This window comes from Bos grunniens, chromosome 11 (assembly GCF_055505025.1).
Source record: "Bos grunniens cultivar Pamir isolate PY7600 chromosome 11, Bosgru_T2T1.0, whole genome shotgun sequence".
Classification (NCBI taxonomy): Eukaryota; Metazoa; Chordata; class Mammalia; order Artiodactyla; family Bovidae; genus Bos; species Bos grunniens.
This window is the reverse complement of record NC_141175.1, coordinates 31,485,863-31,507,863: the sequence shown is the minus strand read 5'-3', so window position 1 is coordinate 31,507,863 and position 22,001 is coordinate 31,485,863. Positions and strand designations below refer to the sequence as shown.

Genomic DNA, 22,001 nt, shown 5'->3' with positions numbered 1-22,001 from the left:
TCTCTGTTCAGTCCTTTGTTCCGTGCGTGGGCCTGGCGGTCTTAGGTTAGGGCTGGCTTTTCGCGTGGTAGATATCCCACAGTCTGGTTTGCTAGCCCAAATTATTTCGCTCAGATAGCGCTCAGGGTATTCAGGCCAGATTCTTACTCTCAGCGATGCAGCCCGCGCCGCGCCTCCCTGCCCAGCCCCCGCTTGCTAATGGCGGATGCAGGCGTCTGCACTGCTTCTCCGCTGGGGGAGTTACCGTAGGGCTCGCAATCTGCGAGTTTTAATTGTTTATTTATTTTTTCTCCCTGTTATGTTGCCCTCTGTGTTTCCAAAGCTCGGCACAGATTCGGCAGTGAGAAGGTTTCCTGGTGTTTGGAAACTTCTCTCTTTTTAAGATTCCCTTCCCGGGACGGAACTCCGTCCCTCCCTCTTTTGTCTCTTTTTTTTGTCTTTAATATTTTTTCCTACCTCCTTTCGAAGAGTTGGGTTGCTTTTCTGGGTGCCTGATGTCCTCTGCCGGCATTCAGAAGTTGTTTTGTGGAATTTACTCAACGTTTAAATGCTCTTTTGATGAATTTGTGGGGGAGAAAGTGTTCTCCCCGTTCTACTCCTCTGCCATCTTGGCTCCTCCCCATAATGTTTTTCTTTTGAGATTATCGTGTGTTGTTGCATGTATCAGTGGTCTGTCCCCTCTCATGGCTGAGGGGTATTTCACTGTATGTCTGTACCACAGCTTGTAGACAGGGATTATTTCCAGGTTTTAGTTATTATGAATCAAACTGCTATAAACATTGTTGTGCAAAGCTTTTGTGGACATACCTTTTCATTTCTATGAGTGAAATTGCCAAGTCTTTTACAGCAGTTGTTTGTGAAGGGTGAATAGGAGTTGTGAAGTTTGTAGAGGTGGAAAGAGTAAGGTAAGGACAGGGTGATAATTTGAGTCATGTACACAGTGGAATCATCATAAGTTCATGACAGAAGTAGGGCGAGTCAGAGAGTAGGAGGCAGAACTGCCTGGATGTGACTGAATGCCCCTCTTGGGTCTGTTTACTTGAATAAACTCTTATTTTTGCTACTTATTTCATTAATGACCTTCAATCCCACAGGCATTCTAATGGCCCTGGCAAGACCACTGTGATTATCTTCATTATACAATCCCATGGAAACAATCATGCTCAGAATGGTGCCTGATCTTGACAGGCTCCTACTGATGTAATTATGGCTCACTCTGGGACATACCCCTGAATAGCTTGGGATTTCTCTTACTTCTGGTAGGCCAATGACATGAGATGGTGACCCTGCGTGACTGCTCCTATCCCCAGGAAGATGTGGCCTTACCATTATTTGCCAGCGTGGCATGTCTTGATCTCTTGAAGGCTGCTGCAAGGAAGAGCACTGTCCAATGGATTGAATATGTGTTTATGGTGGAAATAAACAAGTGCAGCCCTCAGACTTGCTGGAGCACTGGGCAGTCTGCACACACTGCAGAGAGCATTGGAGATGGAACAGGGCGATGAAATTGCGTTTTGGTGATGAGACATCTATGCTTGTTTTACAGACTTTGGGCACACATTCTCAGGTGGTGTTCCAGAAAGCTAAACTAGTTTCTAATCCCATGGGCAGCAAAAAGGGGATGCTCTTTTCATCCAAAGCTCGCAAACACTGAGTAATGTTTACTGCTCACCTCCTACAGAGATTACTCAAACTCTCACTCGGTGTTTTTTTTCGGTGGGTCTGTTTGCTTTGTTTTTCTTTTAGTGGGTAACTGGATGCAATTTTTCATTATATTTCTTTCCCTGTGAGAGAGGATCACTACACTCTCTGGGGTGTCTAGGATACTTTATTGATTTCAGATTCATCTCAGAAGTCATTTAATGTCATATCTTACTCCTTGGCCATTCATGATTCTGCTCTGAACTTCATATTTTACAGAAGCTCAGCCTTGGGTGGCTGTTGGTTGGAGCTAAAGGTTCTGAAGAGTCCCTTAAGTATTCAAATCTCAGTTCTCAAAGAACAAGTTCTTAGTATTATTCTATTGACTAACCCTCTGCACTTTAGGGAATTACTTCTGATGTCACAGAAACACGTAACAGAATTGGAGAGAGGATTAGCTTTCCTCTCCAAAGCTGTAAAAAAGAGAACTGATTCAGTGTTCAAAATTAGAAGCTTAGGATGCACGAAAAACATCCTGGTCGGTGGTTAGAGCCTGTATGCACTTTCCTACAGCTGCTGTGACAAAGTGCCATTAACTGAATGACTTAAAACCATAGGCATTTACTGTCTCACAATTCTGGAGACTCACAGTCTGAAATCAAGGTGTCCACAGGCCATGCACCCTCTGAAACCTATAAGCAAATCATTTTATGCTTCTTGCTAGTTTCTGGTCGTTTGCCAGAAATCCCTGGTATTCCTCAGCTTGTAGCTGCCTAACTTCAACCTCTGTCTCTACGATCACATGCCATTTTCCTTGTGTATCCATGTTTTCACATGGCCGTCTTCTTATATGAACACCAGTCATACTGGATTTAGTTCCAGTATGCCTTTATCTGAACTAAACACCTGCAATGACCCTATTTTCAAAGTAGATGACATTTTGAGGTGCTGGGGCTTAGGACTTGAGCATATCTTCTTTTTTTTTTTTTGAAGGATACCATTTAACCCACAGCATCGATACATTATGATGCAAACCACACTCAAGAATAGGTAATTTCTTAGACAGTCTTTACAAACAAGAATGCTAATGTTGATAAGGAGAGTTTCTGAGAAGAAAATGGAATGTTCCATGTGGAAATGGCAACCCACTCCAGTATTCTTGCCTGGAGAATCCCAGGGAGAATGGAGCCTGGTGGCCTACAGTCCAAGGGGTCACAAAGAGTCAGGACACAACTCAGTGACTGAGCACAGGTTTTAGGAGACTGACTCTGTAGCTCCATAGACATTGCAGACCTGAAATTAATTCCTGACCATCAACCATGAATCTGTTATCATTTTTTTTTGCTCTAAACACTAGCTTCTAATTATGCCCCTTTGATGTCTGCACCTCTCAAATATCTTCAAACTAAGTTCATTTCCATTTGTCACACTTTCAACATTGTTAACACAAGCTGAACAAAATTCCGTTCTTTTCGGTCTTTTTGGTATGTCAGATCGTACGGTAGCTTAATAATTTTAAGTTGCTCTTTTCTTCAGTCTTCTCAGCTGGCAGCTTTCCTAGCACTAAAAATCTCACCTTGTACCTCACTGAGTGGGAACAAAGATGTGGCCACCTATGTGGTTTGTGAAGGAACTTCTGACACATTTAATTTCATCTGGAAGCCGAGTATCCATGTCAGCAACTTGGTTCAGAATGGCTCCAGGGAAACCTGATTTTTGTCTTTGTAACTTTTTCTTGTATTGTTCACTTTGTTTTTCCATTTATTTCACAAAACACAACGTGGAAAGAAGCCCACAGTTTTTGCACCTTTTATATAAGCTTTTTGGTGATTAAAACCCTGGGGTGTTGAGTTAGTGGAAATGTTAAAAATGTGTACCTAGAATACAGTAAAAGCTTTCTGTCTGTGCATTTTTCAAAAGAGTTGTGATTAATGCTGGACTGAACACTTTGGGAAGCCAGGGTCCTCTGATTATAGCCCGTAGGGTGACATTCTAAGTTTTCCCAAACTTTGCTGCATTAATGCCTCCATAGCATTTCTGAGTAAGAGAACAAGAAAGCTCACCTCTCCTACAGGCCTCAGGAGTATTGGAAATACAGAAAACAGTAACTATTAAAATATAGGTATATTAAGCATCTCTTTTTATTATGATGCTTTGAAATCTTTGGATCTCCCTGACACTGGAAGGAACTTGCCTGCCAAAGTTAGCTAATTCCTAGAGAAAGCAGATTACTCTCCCACCAGGATATGCGCCTTTCGTAAGCAAAGCAACCAATCTAGAGTCCTTGCCTCCTCTATCCTTCTCTCATCCTGGAAGCCACTGTCCCTGGCCCTTATCATCCCAAGACCAGGTATTTGATAGGTAGGGGCAGGCCTGCAGGTGGGGGATGGAACCTGCTGAAATTATTTAAATTGAACAATCCTAAACTCCTCTGGGCTAGCCAGGTGCTACAGTGGTAAAAGAACCTGCCTGCCAAGCAGGAGCCGCAGGTTCCATCCCTGGGTCGAGAAGATCCCTTGGAGAAGGAAATGGCAATCCACTCCAGTATCCTTGCCTGGGAAATATCATTGAGAGAGGAGCCTGGTGGGCTACATTCCATGGGGTCACAGAGAGTCAGACACAACTTAGCGACTAAACCACCACCACCAAACTCCTCTAAACTGCTTACCCTGCCTTGACCTTTTCTTTCAGCTGAAAACCACAGTAAAAGCTCTTGCCCAGTTTTCCCCCTGCCTCCTGACTAAACTTGGTACTTCCTTGTATGATCCTGCCTGGTGCGCTGCACCTCCTGTTCTAGGGATCTCTGAGCATAAGATCTTCCTTCCATGAAGTGCCTGTGTGTGTTTCTATATCTGATTAGAACAATTCTCAAGTACATTTTCAAATAAAAGATATTAAGAGTCCCTCAAAAATTGCTCGAATCACTTTGGGGTGTCTTTGACTGCATATAGCCAACTCCATGATGGGGTCAAGGATGATTTTGACCACCCTTCTTCAAAAGAAGAGAGAATTTGCTTCCATAAATTTTGGAAGATATGGCTATTGGAAATAATGCTGCAGTGACCTAAGGGGTGCATGGATCTTTTTGAATTAGTGTTCTCTTTTCCTTAGAATACATAACCAGGGGTGGAATTGCTGCATCACATGGGAGTTCTATTTTTTTAATTTTTAAAATTATTTTTAAATTTTTAATTATTTTAAAATATTTTACATGTTTACTCAGCCATTAAAAAAAAAGTCTTATCATTTGTGACAACATAGATGGACCCTAGAGGATATTATGCCAAGTGAAACAAGGCGAATGGAGAAAGACAAATACTGAATGTTATCTTTTATATGTTTAATCTAAAATTCAAAACAAATGAACCGACATAGCAAAATAGGAATAGAGTCATAGATACAGAACACAAACAGATGATTGACCAAGGGGAGGAGGAGGAGAGAAATTGGTGAGGGAGGTTAAGAGGTACAAAAATTCCAGCTGCAAAATGAACAAGTCACAAGAATGAAGGGTACAGTGTGGGGAATAGTCACTAGTTACGTAATGTCTTAAGTGGTGGCATATCATAGCTAGATTTATGATGACCATTTTGTAAAGTATAGAAATATAAAATCACTATATTAAATATGAGGAACTTAATGTTACAGGCCAATTATGGTTCAAAACCAAACAAACTGATAGAAAAAACGATCAGATTTGTGGTTACCAGAGGCAGTGGGTCGGGGTCAGGGGAAATCGGGGAAGGTAGTTAAATGGTACAAGCTTCAGTTATAAGATAAATAAAAACTAGGAAACAACATGATGAATAGAGTTAACACTGCTGTATGTTGTATATAAGACTTGTTAAGAGAATACATATCAAGTGTTCTCATCATATGGAAAAAGTTTTTTTCTCTAATTTTGTATCTATATGAGATGATGAATGTTCACTAAACTTATTGTGGTCATCATTTCCTGATGTATATAAGTCAAATTATTACATAGTGCTGTATGTCAATTATCTTTCAATCAAACCAGAAGAAAAATAAAGAAGTAAAAGACTGAATATGTATTCTGAGCCTTGTGCCTGCAGCAGGAAATCACTGAATCTTATTTCGGGGCTATTCTACAGTGCGTAGTGTGGCACCAAGAAAGGCCATTCTGAAATGGAGAGTCTGTGTACACTTCTCTGGCTGCTGTAGGCTTCTTTAGACAGCATTTCCTCCTATTAAAAAAAAAATTGGAGTATAGTTCCTTTAATGTTGTGTTACTTTCTACTGTATAGCTAATCAGCTATACGTATTCATATATCCCCCTTTTTTGGGATTTCCTTCCCATTCAGGTCACTGGAGAGTCCTGAGTACAGTTCTCTGTGCTATACAGGTTCTCATTATCTGTTTACTGGAATATTACTCAGCCATAGAAAGGAACAAAACTGTGCCATTTGCAGAGAGGTGGATGGACATAGAGACTGTTATACAGAGTGAAATAAGTCATAGAAAAACAAATATTGCTTACATGTGGAATCTATAAAATTGGTACAGATGAACCTATTTGCAAAGCAGAGATAGACAGATATAGGGAACACATGTATGAACACACGGGTGAGAGGGGGGTTGGGAGGAGTTAGGAGTTGGGCTTGACATACATTCCCTTCTGTTTTGCTCTCCCTTTAGACTATCCACTGGGGGCTGAGACTAGGGTGAAGCCTGCTGGGTACCTGGGGCACACATTTTAAGGGGGTTCTCACTGTCAGGATAAGTCAAGGAAGGGTGAGTACCTCTTTAAATATTGCACCCTGGCTGCCTTGTTTGCTGCCTCCTTTTCTCCACCCTGACTTGCACTCCTAGAAAAGTCTTAAGTGTTTAAAGTCTAGGCTTTGATTTGCTATGTGCTTTTATACTTAAATAAATCATCATGTCTAGTGTTACAGAATTATTTAGAAATTATATTAAAACTGGGCATGATTCTTACCCTTTAAGACACATTAGGCTAAGATTAATAGACAGATACTGGATATATTGCTCATCCAAATATAGTCAGTGGGGTTACATCTTTAATATGGATTTTGTGATCATGGCAGTCAAAGCTAGAAAGATGTGTCTTGGCGTCTGTCTGTGTGGAAGACACTTTCTAAGTAATAAAATCATACATGGGAAAAGAGAGAGATAGTTACCCTTTCTTTAAGTTACTAAGCATATGATTCATCCCTCTGTTATATGTGGCTTTTTGTGGTACTTAAACTGTTTATATGACGTCTCTTTTACAAGATAGGCTGCTCAAGGGCAGAAAACATTCTTCACCTTCTCTGTTTCTCCAGTACCTAGGACATACCAGAAACTGAAAAAAAAAAAAAAGAAAGAAAAAAATGCGGGGAAAATTCTTTATTGAATGGTTATTTTAAAAGAATTTTAGAAGAATGTATTTGCCTTCTAAGTATACAGTTCTGTGAAACTGTGGAGACCATGCACTCTTCTCTATTTCTCAATACAGGGCCAGTACTTACAGGTCCACGGTGTAAGACTCATTTTCCCAATAAAATCCTTGAAAACAAATGCATATATTTCCTACTTTGAGTATATCTTTCCAATAATCTAACAAATAAGTGTGAATTTATTGATTTTTACCTTACCTTGTGAGGAAAATAAGAACAATCTACAAAACTACCACCTTGTGAATATTTAATTCAAAATTATTATGCATTCCACATCTCATGGTGGATATCGACTCTACACATTGGGCACCTTCCAATTTCCATTGTTACACTAAATTTCAATCTTTAGGAGTGGTTGATGTGCCATTATGCATATCTTTTGTGTTGTATTTTTAAATTGAGTAGAAAAAAATATATGGTAGGGTAAATGACACCTTCCTAGGATTTCAATGTGACATTTGAACAAAAGGTATGATATTCACAAGATGCAGTGGAGCGTGTGTCTACTTATCTGTGTGAACCTGTGAGGCTGATGACAGTGGTAATGAAGCAGTTTTTGCATGAGCGATTCTTCAGAGGTTCTTCTCATAGTCATGGTAGGAGACTTGCTCTTGGAGATCAGAGTGCTTATGCTGAATAAAACTGCATCCTTTTAGCTTCCCTAGTGATCTGAATTTTGGCCTGAACACTTCTCCCAGTATCTATCTTGGACTGGCCTCTGAATCTTATTCTTTCTTCATTATATGACCCACCCTTGCTTCACTCATCTGTCCATATGCATTTGTATTAAATTTCTTTGACTCTGTCCAAATGATTACTTTTTAAAAGATAAAATAGCACAGAGACATCTGTCTTTAACTGCATAGACAATGTATTTATATTCATGACTTTCTTGCCTTTACACCTCCTGGTGATTTTTGAAATGTGTCTGCATCTTTCATTTACAACCATTTATCCATTTGATATGTCTTTAGGGGTCCTGTCAACCCCTTTCTTCAAAAGATGTTCCTTCCAGAATCAGAAGCTCCTCATCCAGACATCCCAAACTGATTGTAATCTGCAGTCCTATGAGAGCTCTTCCCTTCTTCCCTCAGTGTTTCAGCCAGAACAGTGATTCCTGCACATGTCCAGCCACAAGCTCTCTGATGGATTTTTGACTTCTCCCAGGCACTTTACCTGACCACTTTTCCACCCCATGTAAATCCTCTGGACCTTTCCTGCTGTCCTCTGAGCGGAGGACCCATTACTTTGTACAGAAGCGCTTCCGTGTTTCCTCCAATGTTCTGAGATGCCAAGTGTCTCCTGCTTCGAGGGCTGAGTCTTTCATTTATTTCCCCAGGAGTAGGCAACAAAACGCCAAGGCGTAGGAGTATGTGTTTGTTGAACTGAAAAGCGCTGCTTTATATAATTGTGTTAAGTTTACCCTGAACCAAATACAGTGCTTTGGCCCCAGTCACAGTTTGTGGACTGGATTTGGCCAGCATTTCGCCCACCTGCTTCACATAAAAGGCAGTACATTGTACACGTTAAAAGCATAAACTCTGGTGGTGTGCTGCCCAAGCACATGTTGGGGCTCTGCCACTCCCTCGCTGAGGGCCTTTGGATAGGTTACTTAACCTCTCTGAACTTCAGTTTCCTGACCAGAATGTGAAGAACAATAGAGTGTATCCACTATTGTTCCTTATTTTATTTCCTTAGTATTTAAACTAAAAAAAAATACTAATTATAAGATTAGTAATTGGGGGTTCGTTCTATGTTTTTCAGGATGCAAGTCATTTTATTTCTGGATTCAGAATATCATGACTCCATTTTTTTTTTTCACACATTCTTTCCTTTATAGACTTCATAACCAGGCAGGGTCCTCCATTTTTCCTCCAGGCCTTTTCACCTATCTCTTTTACACGCATTTCAGAATTTCCTCTTTCTGGAAGCCAGGATCATTCTGAATAAGGAGAACCTATTAGAATGGATGAATCTTATGACCCATGCTGGGATCAACTAAAATATAAAAGAAAAACACAGAGATCACAAGGTTTTACCTGGATGAGAAGCCAATGGTGCAGCTCTAGGCAGAAGGACAGAGCAAGGAGAAGAAATTTTCAGGGCAGTGTCCCTCAAGCCATTCTCCATAGTTATGAGTAACTTCTATCTACTTTCATTTCCTTCTGGCAGATTTTTGGAACTCTCACTTTGTTAGCTTTCACTGTCTCTGATATATTTCTCCTGATTTGCAAAGAAGAAAGACAAGCCTTCCTAATTTGGATCTTGGGCAAATTTACTTAAACACTTTCTACCATAATTTTCTAATCTGTAGAATAAGGATGACAGTCAGAGTACCTCCTTTATAGGATATGAGAATTACATTAGTTAAAGCACACAAAGCATTTAAAATAATACCTGAGATGTAACAAGTATCACTTTGCTATCATTATCACTCGAGCTCACATGTCTAGCCAGGCAAGATACAAAGTGAATGGGAAGATCTATTTTCTGCTCTTTAAAATTTAGCTTTGACCCTGACTACCTTTCCCTGGAATTAAGTCAGATTGTCCCAAGCATCTGTCCTGAAGTCTGTCTTTCATTTAATCACATGTCTTTTTGATTCCCCTCAATTGATTTCTTGACTCCCATTCGTGGACCTCTTGCTCTTGGCTCACAGCAGCTTCCATTCAAATACCAGCTAATTAAGCCCAGATATTCCTGAGCCTTACCTTACCTCTCAGCCTAGATCATCCTGCGATGAGGAAGGAGGGTTGATGCAAATTGCAACTGACAATGTGTACCGAAGTGGACATGTATCGACTTCTACTAACTATGCACACTCATTCAGATAATTACCATTCACGGTTGACACACCCCCGTGACCTCATCTCACAGGTGATGTGATGAGGGGAGGGCTTCAGTTGATGGGAAGCTATTCCTCTGAAATATTCTACCGTCTCTGTCCCGTGTTAATTAGCTTAGTCTCATGACAGCAGCCGTTCATTTTCCCAAGTAAAGAGTATGTATGGCTCAAAGCACACCTTTAAACATTTAATCTGGGTCAAGCCTAGTTGCCTTTAGTGGGACAGTATTCGGTGAATGCATCCTTGCCCAGAGGATGTACGAGGATTGTGGGAGCAGAGACTGGATGCAGAAAAGGTGTGGGCATGCTTTGTAGGCTGGACAAATTTGTCCAAATGCAATCCACTAGCAGTATCCAGGAGGGATGTCAGAGTTGACAATGAGCTAGTACAAAGTGACCAGGAAGAGTGGGGCAGATTGAGAACCAGCCAGGATTCCCTTAGGTTCTAGAACCTGCTAAGTGTTTTGATAGCCTCATTCAGGATGGGAAGAAAGTTGGCAAGGACATGGAGCTATTTCATTCTCTTCTCTTGGTCTTACCCATGGGTCTTCGTGTAATAATGCAAACGACTTCACCAAACACAGTATTAGATTCTTTGATAAAAATGAGTAAACATTTTTCTAAACTTTGGATAAGTTGAATCACTGCTCTGCCCATCTGATGAACTTATACATACTCTCTCACTCACAAAACACACACACATGGTAGAATATACTGGAGTTCAGTTCTTGGTAGACCATGGCCAGGCCTTTTACAGGAATTGCCTTATATTAGGACTGCTTTAAGCCCGTAGTTAGAGCATCTTTGTGTACCTTAGAAAAAGAGTGGACCCAACCTGAACCAGGGTAAGCCTGGCTTGTGGAGAAGAGCACAGACTGGACAGCAGCCTATTCAGCCATCATCTGGACGCACTGGGCAGGGCCTAGCCCACACAGCCATTGTGGATGCTCTGATTATCAGGCACAATGCAAGCTCACTCCTCCCCAGCCCAGTGGACTAAGAATCAGACAATTAGCTGCTCTGGGTTCCACATTGGATGGATTACTCCAGGTGGAGCTTGTCTATCTTTATGGGTTGGAAAGTATATTGAATTTGGAAAAAAAAAATTGGCAGAATCTGAATAATTATCTCTGCCCATTTTCCTCAAACCTAGATCAGTTCTTTGTTCTCCTTTAGCTCTGGGAATCATCGTCAGTCTCTCTGAAACAGTTTGTTTCTGTCCTGTCTTGCCTTGCACTGCTACCTCCCAGACTAATAGCTCCTTCTGTGCTGAAGGGAGCCTAGACCCAAGCTCTAATCTAGCTCTACCTCTAAAACACAGTTGATTTGCAGCATAAATGCTTTGCCATCTCTGAACTTTATTTTTCTTATTTTTAAAATGGGATAGCATAAAGATCCAAAGAGATTTAGTGTGAAAATACTGCGGCAACTAAAAGAACAATGCAAACAAATACTGAACCATAAAGAGTTAATTTAGCCTAAAGTTAAAATAGAACAATTTACTCACTTTTCTCTCATTCTCCATACAGTTTGGACATCTATTAAGTACTGAAGAAATATATCATTTTCAACTGTCTGAATCCATATGCAGTTGATTTCAAAGTTTAATTGTATTTGAATGAGGAATCAATACGTATAACTGCACCAACATTACTGTGCTGAAAATTTGTGCATGTCTCCGATGCTTTCATAATATATTTCAATTTTCCCATTACTTTTCCATTATTATCCCATATTTTTGAAAGCATTCTGTGAACACTGCAAAGTATCGCAAATCCCAAATGAATAGTAAGGACTATCGGTGTCGATTTCAAGCTGACTTTGTTACAATGTTATTCAGCTCTTCCTGGTTCTAGCCTGTCTCTATAACAGACATACCAACAATTCTTCCTGAAACATCTGTTTCATAATGTTCCTTCCTGGATAAAAGGGTGATCCTCTTCCCCAGCTTGTATTATTGCGAATGACGCTTTCCTTCCTAATAGAACCGTGCTCTTCTCGGTTTGGCTACAGCCTTTCTTTGCATACTGTCGCTCTCTGTTTTAGAATATACCTTTTTCCAGCCAGGCTGAGCATCTAAAAATCCCACACAGGGGGAGATTCTTTTCTTTCTTTCTTTTTTTTTAATTGGAGGATAATTGCTTTACAATATTGTGTTGGTTTCTGCCATACAACAAGTGAAAGTGAAAGTCACTCAGTCGAGTCTGACTCTGCAAGCAGATTCCTTACCAGTTGAGCCACCAGGGTAGCCCAAGGCTATCACTGGGTAGCCTATCCCTTCTCCAGTGGATCTTCACAACCTAGGAATTGAACTGGTGTCTCCTTAGTTGAAGGCAGATTCTTTACCAGCTGAGCTTCCAGGGAAGCCCTAAGGACAATAAGATTCAGCCATAAATATATATCTCCCCTCTCTCTTAAGCCTTCGTCCTGTGCCTCCACCCCACCCATCCAGGTCATCACAGAGCACCAGGCTGGGCTCCCTGTGTTACAGCAACTTCCCACTAGCTGGCTGTTTTACACATGGTACTGGATGTGTGTCAGTGTTGCTTTCTCAATTCTCCCTACCCTTTCCTCCCCTCACAAGTCCATCCTCTACGTCTGTATCTCCAGTGCTTCCCTGCAAATAGGTTCATCAGTACTAATTTTCTAGATTCCATATATATGCATTAATATATGACATTTGTTTTTCTCTTTCTAACTTACTTCACTCTGTATAACAGGCTCTAGGTTCATCTATTAATACCTCACTACGACTGACTCAAATTCATTCTTTTTTTATGACAGTAATGTTTTGTTGTATATTTGTGCCACATCTTATTTATCCATTCATCTGTCAGTGGACATCTGGGTTGCTTCCATGTCCTGGCTGTTGCAAATAGTGCTGCAACGAACATTGGATTACATGTGTCATTTTGAATTGTGGTTTTCTCAGGGTATATGCCCAATAGTGAGATTTCTGGGTCATATGGTATTTTTATTGCTAGTTTTTTAAGGAAGGGGATTATTTTCAATGGAGTCTTTGATCATTCTGACTTTACTGAGAATACCTATACTTCATTTTTTTCCACAACCAGTCTGATCCACTGCATAGAGTCCAGCTCAACCCCAAACTCCTTCTCAAGACTAAAGACCTTTGAGGTTGCTCAAGTTGTAGTGACCTCTGCCCTTGGTAAAACTTGATCTTTGGAACACACTGCCTAAGAAACCTTTTGATTTCTGGGTTGACACTGCCTTTAAGATAATGGTGTCGTCAATGCCAAGGTCAGGTCCAGATGGATCCTCAGGCCATGCTGGAGCCTCCTTCCTTCCCCGAGTCCACTTCTCCATTTCCTAACTAGTGTAACACCACTGTGATTAGAATCCAGCCCACCAATAAAATGATAATTTATCAGCTGCTAGTTGTAAGAGATTCAAGAGCAAAAAGAAAACACTGTGCAGATATGATAGCCAAGGTCAAGGTGGCAATGAGGGAACAAGACATGTAACCAAGTGTTAAAAAAAGAATGGTGGCAAAACTAGAGGAAACTGCAATTGCTGTGACACTAAATTGGTCTGATGGAAAAAACAAAATTCTAGTATATGCATTTAAAGACTGGTATATTCACTTTAAGTTATCTAATAAGCTAATGAATTATAATCTATCAGATTATATGACAGATTATATCAGAACATATGATCTAGTATGGTAAGATCCTTAATATTTAGAAGTTGTATCAATGTGAACCTGCTTAGTGCCTACTAATGCCAGTTTTGAGACAAGGCAAATGTTTAGATCCTCTTTTGTTGGGCAGTTGATGTGAATGCCTAGCCAGCACCATTTCCCCCGGTAAAAGAATCCACATTTTCTTTGCTGGGCTGTTACCCTCACTCTCTGATCATGCTATTGAGGGAGATGACTTAACTTCTGATTTCAGGGGTGAACTTGTGACTCAACTTAGCCAATCAATGTATTCCAATTCCTCTGAGCACAGTGATTGGTTGAGTGAAGGCAGGTCATCCTGAACATTGGGCTAAGGGGGCTCAGCGTCAGGAAATGTACTTGAACTTTGAAGAGATACACTTGTCTTGTATCATCAGTCAGGTTGCTACCAGTGAAATAGAACCAGTAGGATGGATAGACAGATAGCTATAGGTGGCTTTCAATAAATCGGCCTACATAGTTGTGGGGGGTGACAAGTCCAGAATCTGTAGGACAGGTGGGAGGCTGGAAACTCAAACATGAGCTACTGCTGCAGTACAGAGTCAGAATTTCTTCTGACTTGAGAACATCTTAATTTTGCTCTTGAGGTCCTTCAACTGCTTGGAAGAGTCCTACACACATTATTGAGGATTATGTCCTTGAAACTGTCCCTTTAAAATAAATTGACTATGGATATTAACCGTATCTTTCCTTAGACTTGCTTATTAGATATCCACTGTCTAGTCACGGCTATGGTTTTTCCAGTGGTCATGCATGGATGTGAGAGTTGGACTGTGAAGAAAGCTGAGCGCCGAAGAATGGATGCTCTTGAACTGTGGTGTTGGAGAAGACTCTTGAGAGTCCGTGGGACTGCAAGGAGATCCAACCAGTCCATCTTAAAGGAGATCAGTCCTGTGTGCTTATTGGAAGGACTAATGCTGAGGCTGAAACTCCAATACTTTGGCCACCTCATGCGAACAGTTGACTCATTGGAAAAGACCCTGATGCTGGAAGGGATTGGGGGCAGGAGGAGAAGGGGACGACAGAGGATGAGATGGCTGGATGGCATCACCAACTCGATGGACATGAGTTTGGGTGAACTCCGGGAGTTGGTGATAGACAGGGAGGCCTGGCGTGCTGTGATTTATGGGGTCGCAAAGAGTCGGACATGACTGAGTGCCTGAACTGTACTGAACTGACGTGGATATCTTCCAAACTTCTGAAAAGAAAAGAGAATGTAGGAGCCTTTTTATATAACAAGTTAGTGCCAAGATTCCTTATGATTTCAAACCCTTTGTAGCCAGATTCTTTAAAATCTGTTTTTTAAAAAAAAAATTCTCTGCATGGAGCTTCCAATGACTCTTTTGTGTAGAATTTTCTGTGACTAACAGGGATTTCCTGTCATCTAAATATTCTAAGGGCTTCCCTTGTGGCTCAGTGGTAAAGAACCTGCCTTGCCTGTCAATGCAGGAGATGTACATTCAATCCCTGGGTTGGAAAGATTCCCTGGAGAAGGAAATGGCAACCTACTCCAGTATTTTTGTCTGGAAAATCCCATGGATAGAGGAGCCTGGTAGGCTACAGTTCATGGGTGTCAAAAGAGTTGGACAGGAAAGTGAAAGCGTTAGTTGCTCAATCATGTCCACCTCTTTGAGACCTAAACAACAAATGTTTCTAATGCAGAGAACCCCCTAGCATTAGTGTAGTAAGTATTTTTGTGTGTGTGTGAGACTCCTGTCTGTATCAAGAATTTGTGTCACTCCAATCAACGGGTCAGGACCATTCTTGTGGGCTAGTCTCTCATAGACCTATGAAAGGAATACTGAGCCCACAAATAGGAATGGTTTCTTTGCCAAGTGACCTTTCTGGGACTAGAGTTCAACCATGGAGCCTGGAATGACCTTCTATCCTCTGACCCCTGAACACATCTGTGCAACTGGTTGACCCCATGTGGTGAGAGGTAGGTGGGAAGAAGACGGTAGAATGATCTGAAGGGGAGACCCAGAGACTGGGGCCCCTATGGGTCCAGGTCTGGTCTCAGGGTACTCTATTCTGGCTAACCCTAGGCACCAGAATCGAAATTAGAAAATTTCAAGGAAGGAGCTTCATGGCACCAGGTCCCCTGAGGCAAGGGCCCTGCATGCCCAGGTCTGAGGAGAATATTGCTCTGATGTCCACCTTTTTTTTCCCCTCCTTCTGTCAGTTCACATGATGGTCAGAGCCAGATTCTCATTTCTGTTTTTACTTTAATTCTACTCTCTCCGAGAATAGTAAATCTATTTCTGTAAATTGTATATTTTTAAAAACCACTCTTCATTCTCCAACACTACTCTCTCTCAATACACATGCCTGCGCGCACACACACACACACACACACATACACACACTGAATAACATTCTTGTTAGAATAACTAAATTCAGAGATGAATAGAGAGGATTAAGTATAGTGCTCATCCTATATTCTACTCTTACAGTAATTGATATAACATCAGTGAGATTTTACTGGCAAAATTGATTCAAATCAAACCAGAAAAATTCAGCCTCAAGAACAGAAAATGAGCTAAAAGATGGTAAGCAAAGAATAATAATATGTGGCAATGTCTTCAAATTACTCATATTTTAGGTTTTAAATAATTTGAAGTTGCAAAAATGTGTTTAACAAGGGTGAATTTTTTAAAATTGTAATGTCTTTATTAATGATCAGAGAGCAGCACTGAAAGCATGATAATGTCTTTCTCAGTGATTCAATTGGAAGGCATTAAAAATATTTGGGAAGACATACAAATTATACAAATAGAGCTGTAGAGTTTATAAATATGAATGGAAGGGAGAAAAAGATGTTTCAGAAATCTATGAAACAGTTGTGTCTATAGGAAAATATAATTGAAAGCAAAAGCATCCTCAGATAGGATACAGGTCCTGTGACACCCTTTTCTAGCTTAATGTCCCATAAGACTTGGGGTCAGTGACATGTGGTATTCCAAGTGAATTGTCAGAAGTATCAGTCAATTAATAAAACTGTACTATAATTGCTTTTCCTATTTTTATAGTGTGGCTGTTTACTAATCTTTGGAAAAATATTTTCTTTTCTCACTGGGTTAGGCATGTTTTAGAATCACCATGTTGTACAGCTTCCAGAGTTCCATCTACATAATCCTTTCAGCATCCACGTAAATGGCACCTCCTGGAGCTGTGCAGTGGATGCCCTGCAAGATTTTAGATAAAATGCCCTGCCTTGGTTTTAGATAAAATGTGCACTGTCATTTCAGGGTGCTCCCTAATGCCCAGTGATATTTGCATTACCCTACAGCATCTAGAATGTACAAAGTGTCCACTTGGATTATGTCAATCATTTTCTATGGATGACATAAATATTCAAATGCTTTCAGACCATAATTTACATATTGACTGTCTTTCTGGAAGGACTGAACAACATAATATCAATTTAGTTCAGTCGCTCAGTTGTGTCCTACTCTTTGCGACCCCGTGAATCGCAGCACACCAGGCCTCCCTGTCCATCACCAACTTCCGGAGTTCACTCAGGCTCATGTCCATCAAGTTGATGATGCCATCCAGCCATCTCATCCTCTGTTGTCCCCTTCTCCTCCTGCCCCCAGTCCCTCCCAGCGTCAGAGTCTTTTCCAATGAGTCAACTCTTCGCATGAGGTGGCCAAAGTATTGGAGTTTCAGCTTTAGCATCAGTCCTTCCAAAGAACACCCAGGACTGATCTCCTTTAGAACAGACTTCTAAAGGAGTCCATTGGATCTCCTTGCAGTCCAAGGGACTCTCAAGAGTCTTCTCCAACACCACAGTTCAAAAGCATCAATTCTTCGGCGCTCAGCTTTCTTCACAGTCCAACTTTCACATCCATACATGACCACTGGAAAAACCATGGCCTTGACTAGACGGACCTTTGTTGGCAAAGTAATGTCTCTGCTTTTGAATGTGCTATCTAGGTTGGTCATAACTTTCCTTCCAAGGAGTAAGCGTCTTTTAATTTTACGGCTGCAGTCACCATCTGCAGTGATTTTGGAGCCCCCCAAAAATAAAGTCTGACACTGTTTCCCCATCTATTTCCCATGAAATGATGGGACCAGATGCCATGATCTTAGTTTTCTGAATGCTGAGCTTTAAGCCAACTTTTTCACTCTCCTCTTTCACTTTCTTTCTTTCTTTTTTTTTTTTATTCTTCCAATTTTATTTTATTTTTAAACTTTACATAATTGTATTAGTTTTGCCAAATATCAAAATGAATCCGCCACAGGTATACATGTGTTCCCCATCCCGAACCCTCCTCCCTCCTCCCTCCCCATACCATCCCTCTGGGCCATCCCAGTGCACCAGCCCCAAGCATCCAGCATCATGCATCGAACCTGGACTGGCAACTCGTTTCCTACATGATATTTTACATGTTTCATTGCCATTCTCCCAAATCTTCCCGCCCTCTCCCTCTCCCACAGAGTCCATAAGACTGTTCTATACATCAGTGTCTCTTTTGCTGTCTCGTACACCGGGTTATTGTTACCATCTTTCTAAATTCCATATATGTGCGTTAGTATACTGTATTTATGTTTTTCCTTCTGGCTTACTTCACTCTGTATAATAGGCTCCAGTTTCATCCACCTCATTAGAACTGATTCAAATGTATTCTTTTTAATGGCTGAGTAATACTCCATTGTGTATATGTACCACAGCTTTCTTATCCATTCATCTGCTGATGGACATCTAGGTTGCTTCCATGTCTTGGCTATTATAAACAGTGCTGCGATGAACATTGGGGTACACGTGTCTCTTTCCCTTCTGGTTTCCTCAGTGTGTATGCCCAGCAGTGGGGTTGCTGGATCATAAGGCAGTTCTATTTCCAGTTTTTTAAGGAATCTCCACACTGTTCTCCATAGTGGCTGTACTAGTTTGCATTCCCACCAACAGTGTAAGAGAGTTCCCTTTTCTCCACACCCTCTCCAGCATTTATTATTTGTAGACTTTTGGATCGCAGCCATTCTGACTGGTGTGAAATGGTACCTCATAGTGGTTTTGATTTGCATTTCTCTGATAATGAGTGATGTTGAGCATCTTTTCATGTGTTTGTTAGCCATCTGTATGTCTTTTTTGGAGAAATGTCTATTTAGTTCTTTGGCCCATTTTTTGATTGGGTCGTTTATTTTTCTGGAGTTGAGCTGTAGGAGTTGCTTGTATATTTTTGAGATTAGTTGTTTGTCGGTTGCTTCATTTGCTATTATTTTCTCCCATTCTGAAGGCTGTCTTTTCACCTTGCTAATAGTTTCCTTTGATGTGCAGAAGCTTTTAAGGTTAATTAGGTCCCATTTGTTTATTTTTGCTTTTATTTCCAATATTCTGGGAGGTGGGTCATAGAGGATCCTGCTGTGATGTATGTCGGAGAGTGTTTTGCCTATGTTCTCCTCTAGGAGTTTTATAGTTTCTGGTCTTACGTTTAGATCTTTAATCCATTTTGAGTTTATTTTTGTGTATGGTGTTAGAAAGTGGTCCAGTTTCATTCTTTTACAAGTGGTTGACCAGATTTCCCAGCACCACTTGTTAAAGAGATTGTCTTTAATCCATTGTATATTCTTGCCTCCTTTGTCGAAGATAAGGTGTCCATATGTGCGTGGATTTATCTCTGGGCTTTCTATTTTATTCCATTGATCAATAATTCTGTCTTTGTGCCAGTACCATACTGTCTTGATAACTGTGGCTTTGTAGTAGAGCCTGAAGTCAGGTAGGTTGATTCCTCCAGTTCCATTCTTCTTTCTCAAGATCGCTTTGGCTATTCGAGGTTTTTTGTATTTCCATACAAATTGTGAAATTATTTGTTCTAGCTCTGTGAAGAATACTGTTGGTAGCTTGATAGGGATTGCGTTGAATCTATAAATTGCTTTGGGTAGTATACTCATTTTCACTATATTGATTCTTCCAATCCATGAACATGGTATATTTCTCCATCTATTAGTGTCCTCTTTGATTTCTTTCACCAGTGTTTTATAGTTTTCTATATATAGGTCTTTAGTTTCTTTAGGTAGATATATTCCTAAGTATTTTATTCTTTCCGTTGCAATGGTGAATGGAATTGTTTCCTTAATTTCTCTTTCTGTTTTCTCATTATTAGTGTATAGGAATGCCAGGGATTTCTGTGTGTTGATTTTATATCCTGCAACTTTACTGTAGTCATTGATTATTTCTAGTAATTTTCTGGTGGAGTCTTTAGGGTTTTCTATGTAGAGGATCATGTCATCTGCAAATAGTGAGAGTTTTACTTCTTCTTTTCCAATTTGGATTCCTTTTATTTCTTTTTCTGCTCTGATTGCTGTGGCCAAAACTTCCAAAACTATGTTGAATAGTAATGGTGAAAGTGGGCACCCTTGTCTTGTTCCTGACTTTAGAGGAAATGCTTTCAATTTTTCACCATTGAGGATAATGTTTGCAGTGGGTTTGTCATATATAGCTTTTATTATGTTGAGGTATGTTCCTTCTATTCCTGCTTTCTGGAGAGTTTTTATCATAAATGGATGTTGAATTTTGTCAAAGGCTTTCTCTGCATCTATTGAGATAATCATATGGTTTTTATTTTTCAATTTGTTAATGTGGTGTATTACATTGATTGATTTGCGGATATTGAAGAATCCTTGCATCCCTGGGATAAAGCCCACTTGATCATGGTGTATGATCTTTTTAATGTGTTGTTGGATTCTGATTGCTAGAATTTTGTTAAGGATTTTTGCATCTATGTTCATCAGTGATATTGGCCTGTAGTTTTCTTTTTTTGTGGGATCTTTGTCAGGTTTTGGTATTAGGGTGATGGTGGCCTCATAGATCCTCTTTCACTTTCATCAAGAGGCTTTTTAGTTCCTCTTCACTTTCTGCCATAAGGGTGGTGTCATTTGTATATCTGAGGTTATTTATTATTTCTTCTGGCAATCTTGATTCCAGCTTGTGCTTCTTCCAGCCCAGCATTTCTCATGATGTACTCCACATATAAGTTAAATAAGCACGGTGACAATATTACAGCCTTGATGTACTCCTTTTCCTATTTGGAACTATATATATATATATATCTCCTGTGTTACTCTCTGCAGGTGTCATGGGCTTGTAGAATTTTAAAACATGATTTCTGCTTATATATTTCATTAGGTTTCATATTCCTGTCAACTTCGAATCAACTCACACTGATTCCCAGCCAGAAAGGAGGAGGTCTCATTGTAATCTGTGTCAGGTTAGGGTCTCCCAAACCTTTCGCCAGGGTTGGTACAAGGTTCCCTTGAGGGAGCTCTGGAATTTTCAAGTTTGGACAAAAGCCCTATTTTAAGCAAATATAGAATATTTATCTCCTGCCATGAGTATACTTTTATTGAATGTTTACTTTAGTGATATTTTTAAACAAGATATTCAGTAATCATTCTTATGAAACTTCTGTTTTCACGTGTATTAATGAAAATTATTAACTAAATATATATTCTTTTCTTCTACATTATATTTCTCCTTTTTGATAGAGTCCTGAGGTTAGTTCATGGAAAATTAGATTAAAATATGCCTAGAACTTGGAGCTGTTTTTGGAGGATTCAGCTAATAACATGCACACATAAACAGGCTTGATCCATACTACTATTATGTTTAGAGGAGGCTGAGTGAATCAACAAGGACAGACCTGCATGAAACTGGGAAAATTGATGTGAGAGCCTAGAATTATCCGCATTCCCCTCTCATTACTCCAAGAGGGAGGCACCTGCATGCCTGTCTGGTTCCACAGGCAGCTCTGTAGAGTCCAGTGGAGATGGATCCAGTAGAGATGGAGATGACTTAGAGAGGTCAATGCCATTGTCATCCAAATTAGCCACCATTTCTCTTGTCAGAAGTCTGAGCATTCTCTGACTTTCCTTGTTCCTATATATTAAAAGGACAGTGAGAATATATACTGACAGGACAATGAGAACATTTGGACTTGCTTAAGAGTTTTCTTTCTTATTAATTAATGATACAGCATCCGTGTTCTATATCAGTTGATTGTGATTTTAGTTAATTGACTGATGTCTTGAAGTTCAATCATCATCTCTAGGTCCCTGGATAAGATGAGGTATCTAGGAGGCTCTGAAAGTGTAAGTATGCCCCGCACTTACTCCATGCATCTACCCTGCCTGAATATTCAGGGATCTCTTTGTTGGCCTCGTCTATGACCAGTTATTACTACAGAAAGGGAAGACTGTGTGTGTGTGTGTGTGTGTGTGTGTGTGTGTGTGTGTGTGTTGGAGAAGGTCATCAAGAAGACACAACTGCCAGTTGATCTGGACCCAGACCCCAGCAATCAGAGGTTCCTCACCCTATTGCCTGTTCTTAGAATGTACATTCTTCCCACTGTTCTCAAACTAGGAGCTGTTTCAAGGAGGTGGCCTTGAGAAAGTGAGGTGCTGT

At 40.4% G+C, this 22,001-nt stretch overlaps 1 protein-coding gene across 17 annotated transcripts in view; it reads left to right on the top strand.

Moving 5' to 3' along the window:
* Positions 1-22,001, top strand: part of LOC147362809 (uncharacterized) — a 446,810-nt gene that overhangs the window by 60,521 nt on the left and 364,288 nt on the right. The window contains exon 3 of one of the 17 annotated variants that reach the window (XR_015136480.1): positions 14,345-16,161. The exons of 15 other annotated variants lie outside the window; for them this stretch is intronic. The gene's annotated coding sequence lies outside the window, so the exon portion shown is untranslated. Of the gene's footprint in view, positions 1-1,094; positions 3,995-14,344; positions 16,162-22,001 lie in introns of those variants that run through there. One more of the 17 variants, XR_015136481.1, reaches the window with a different exon arrangement.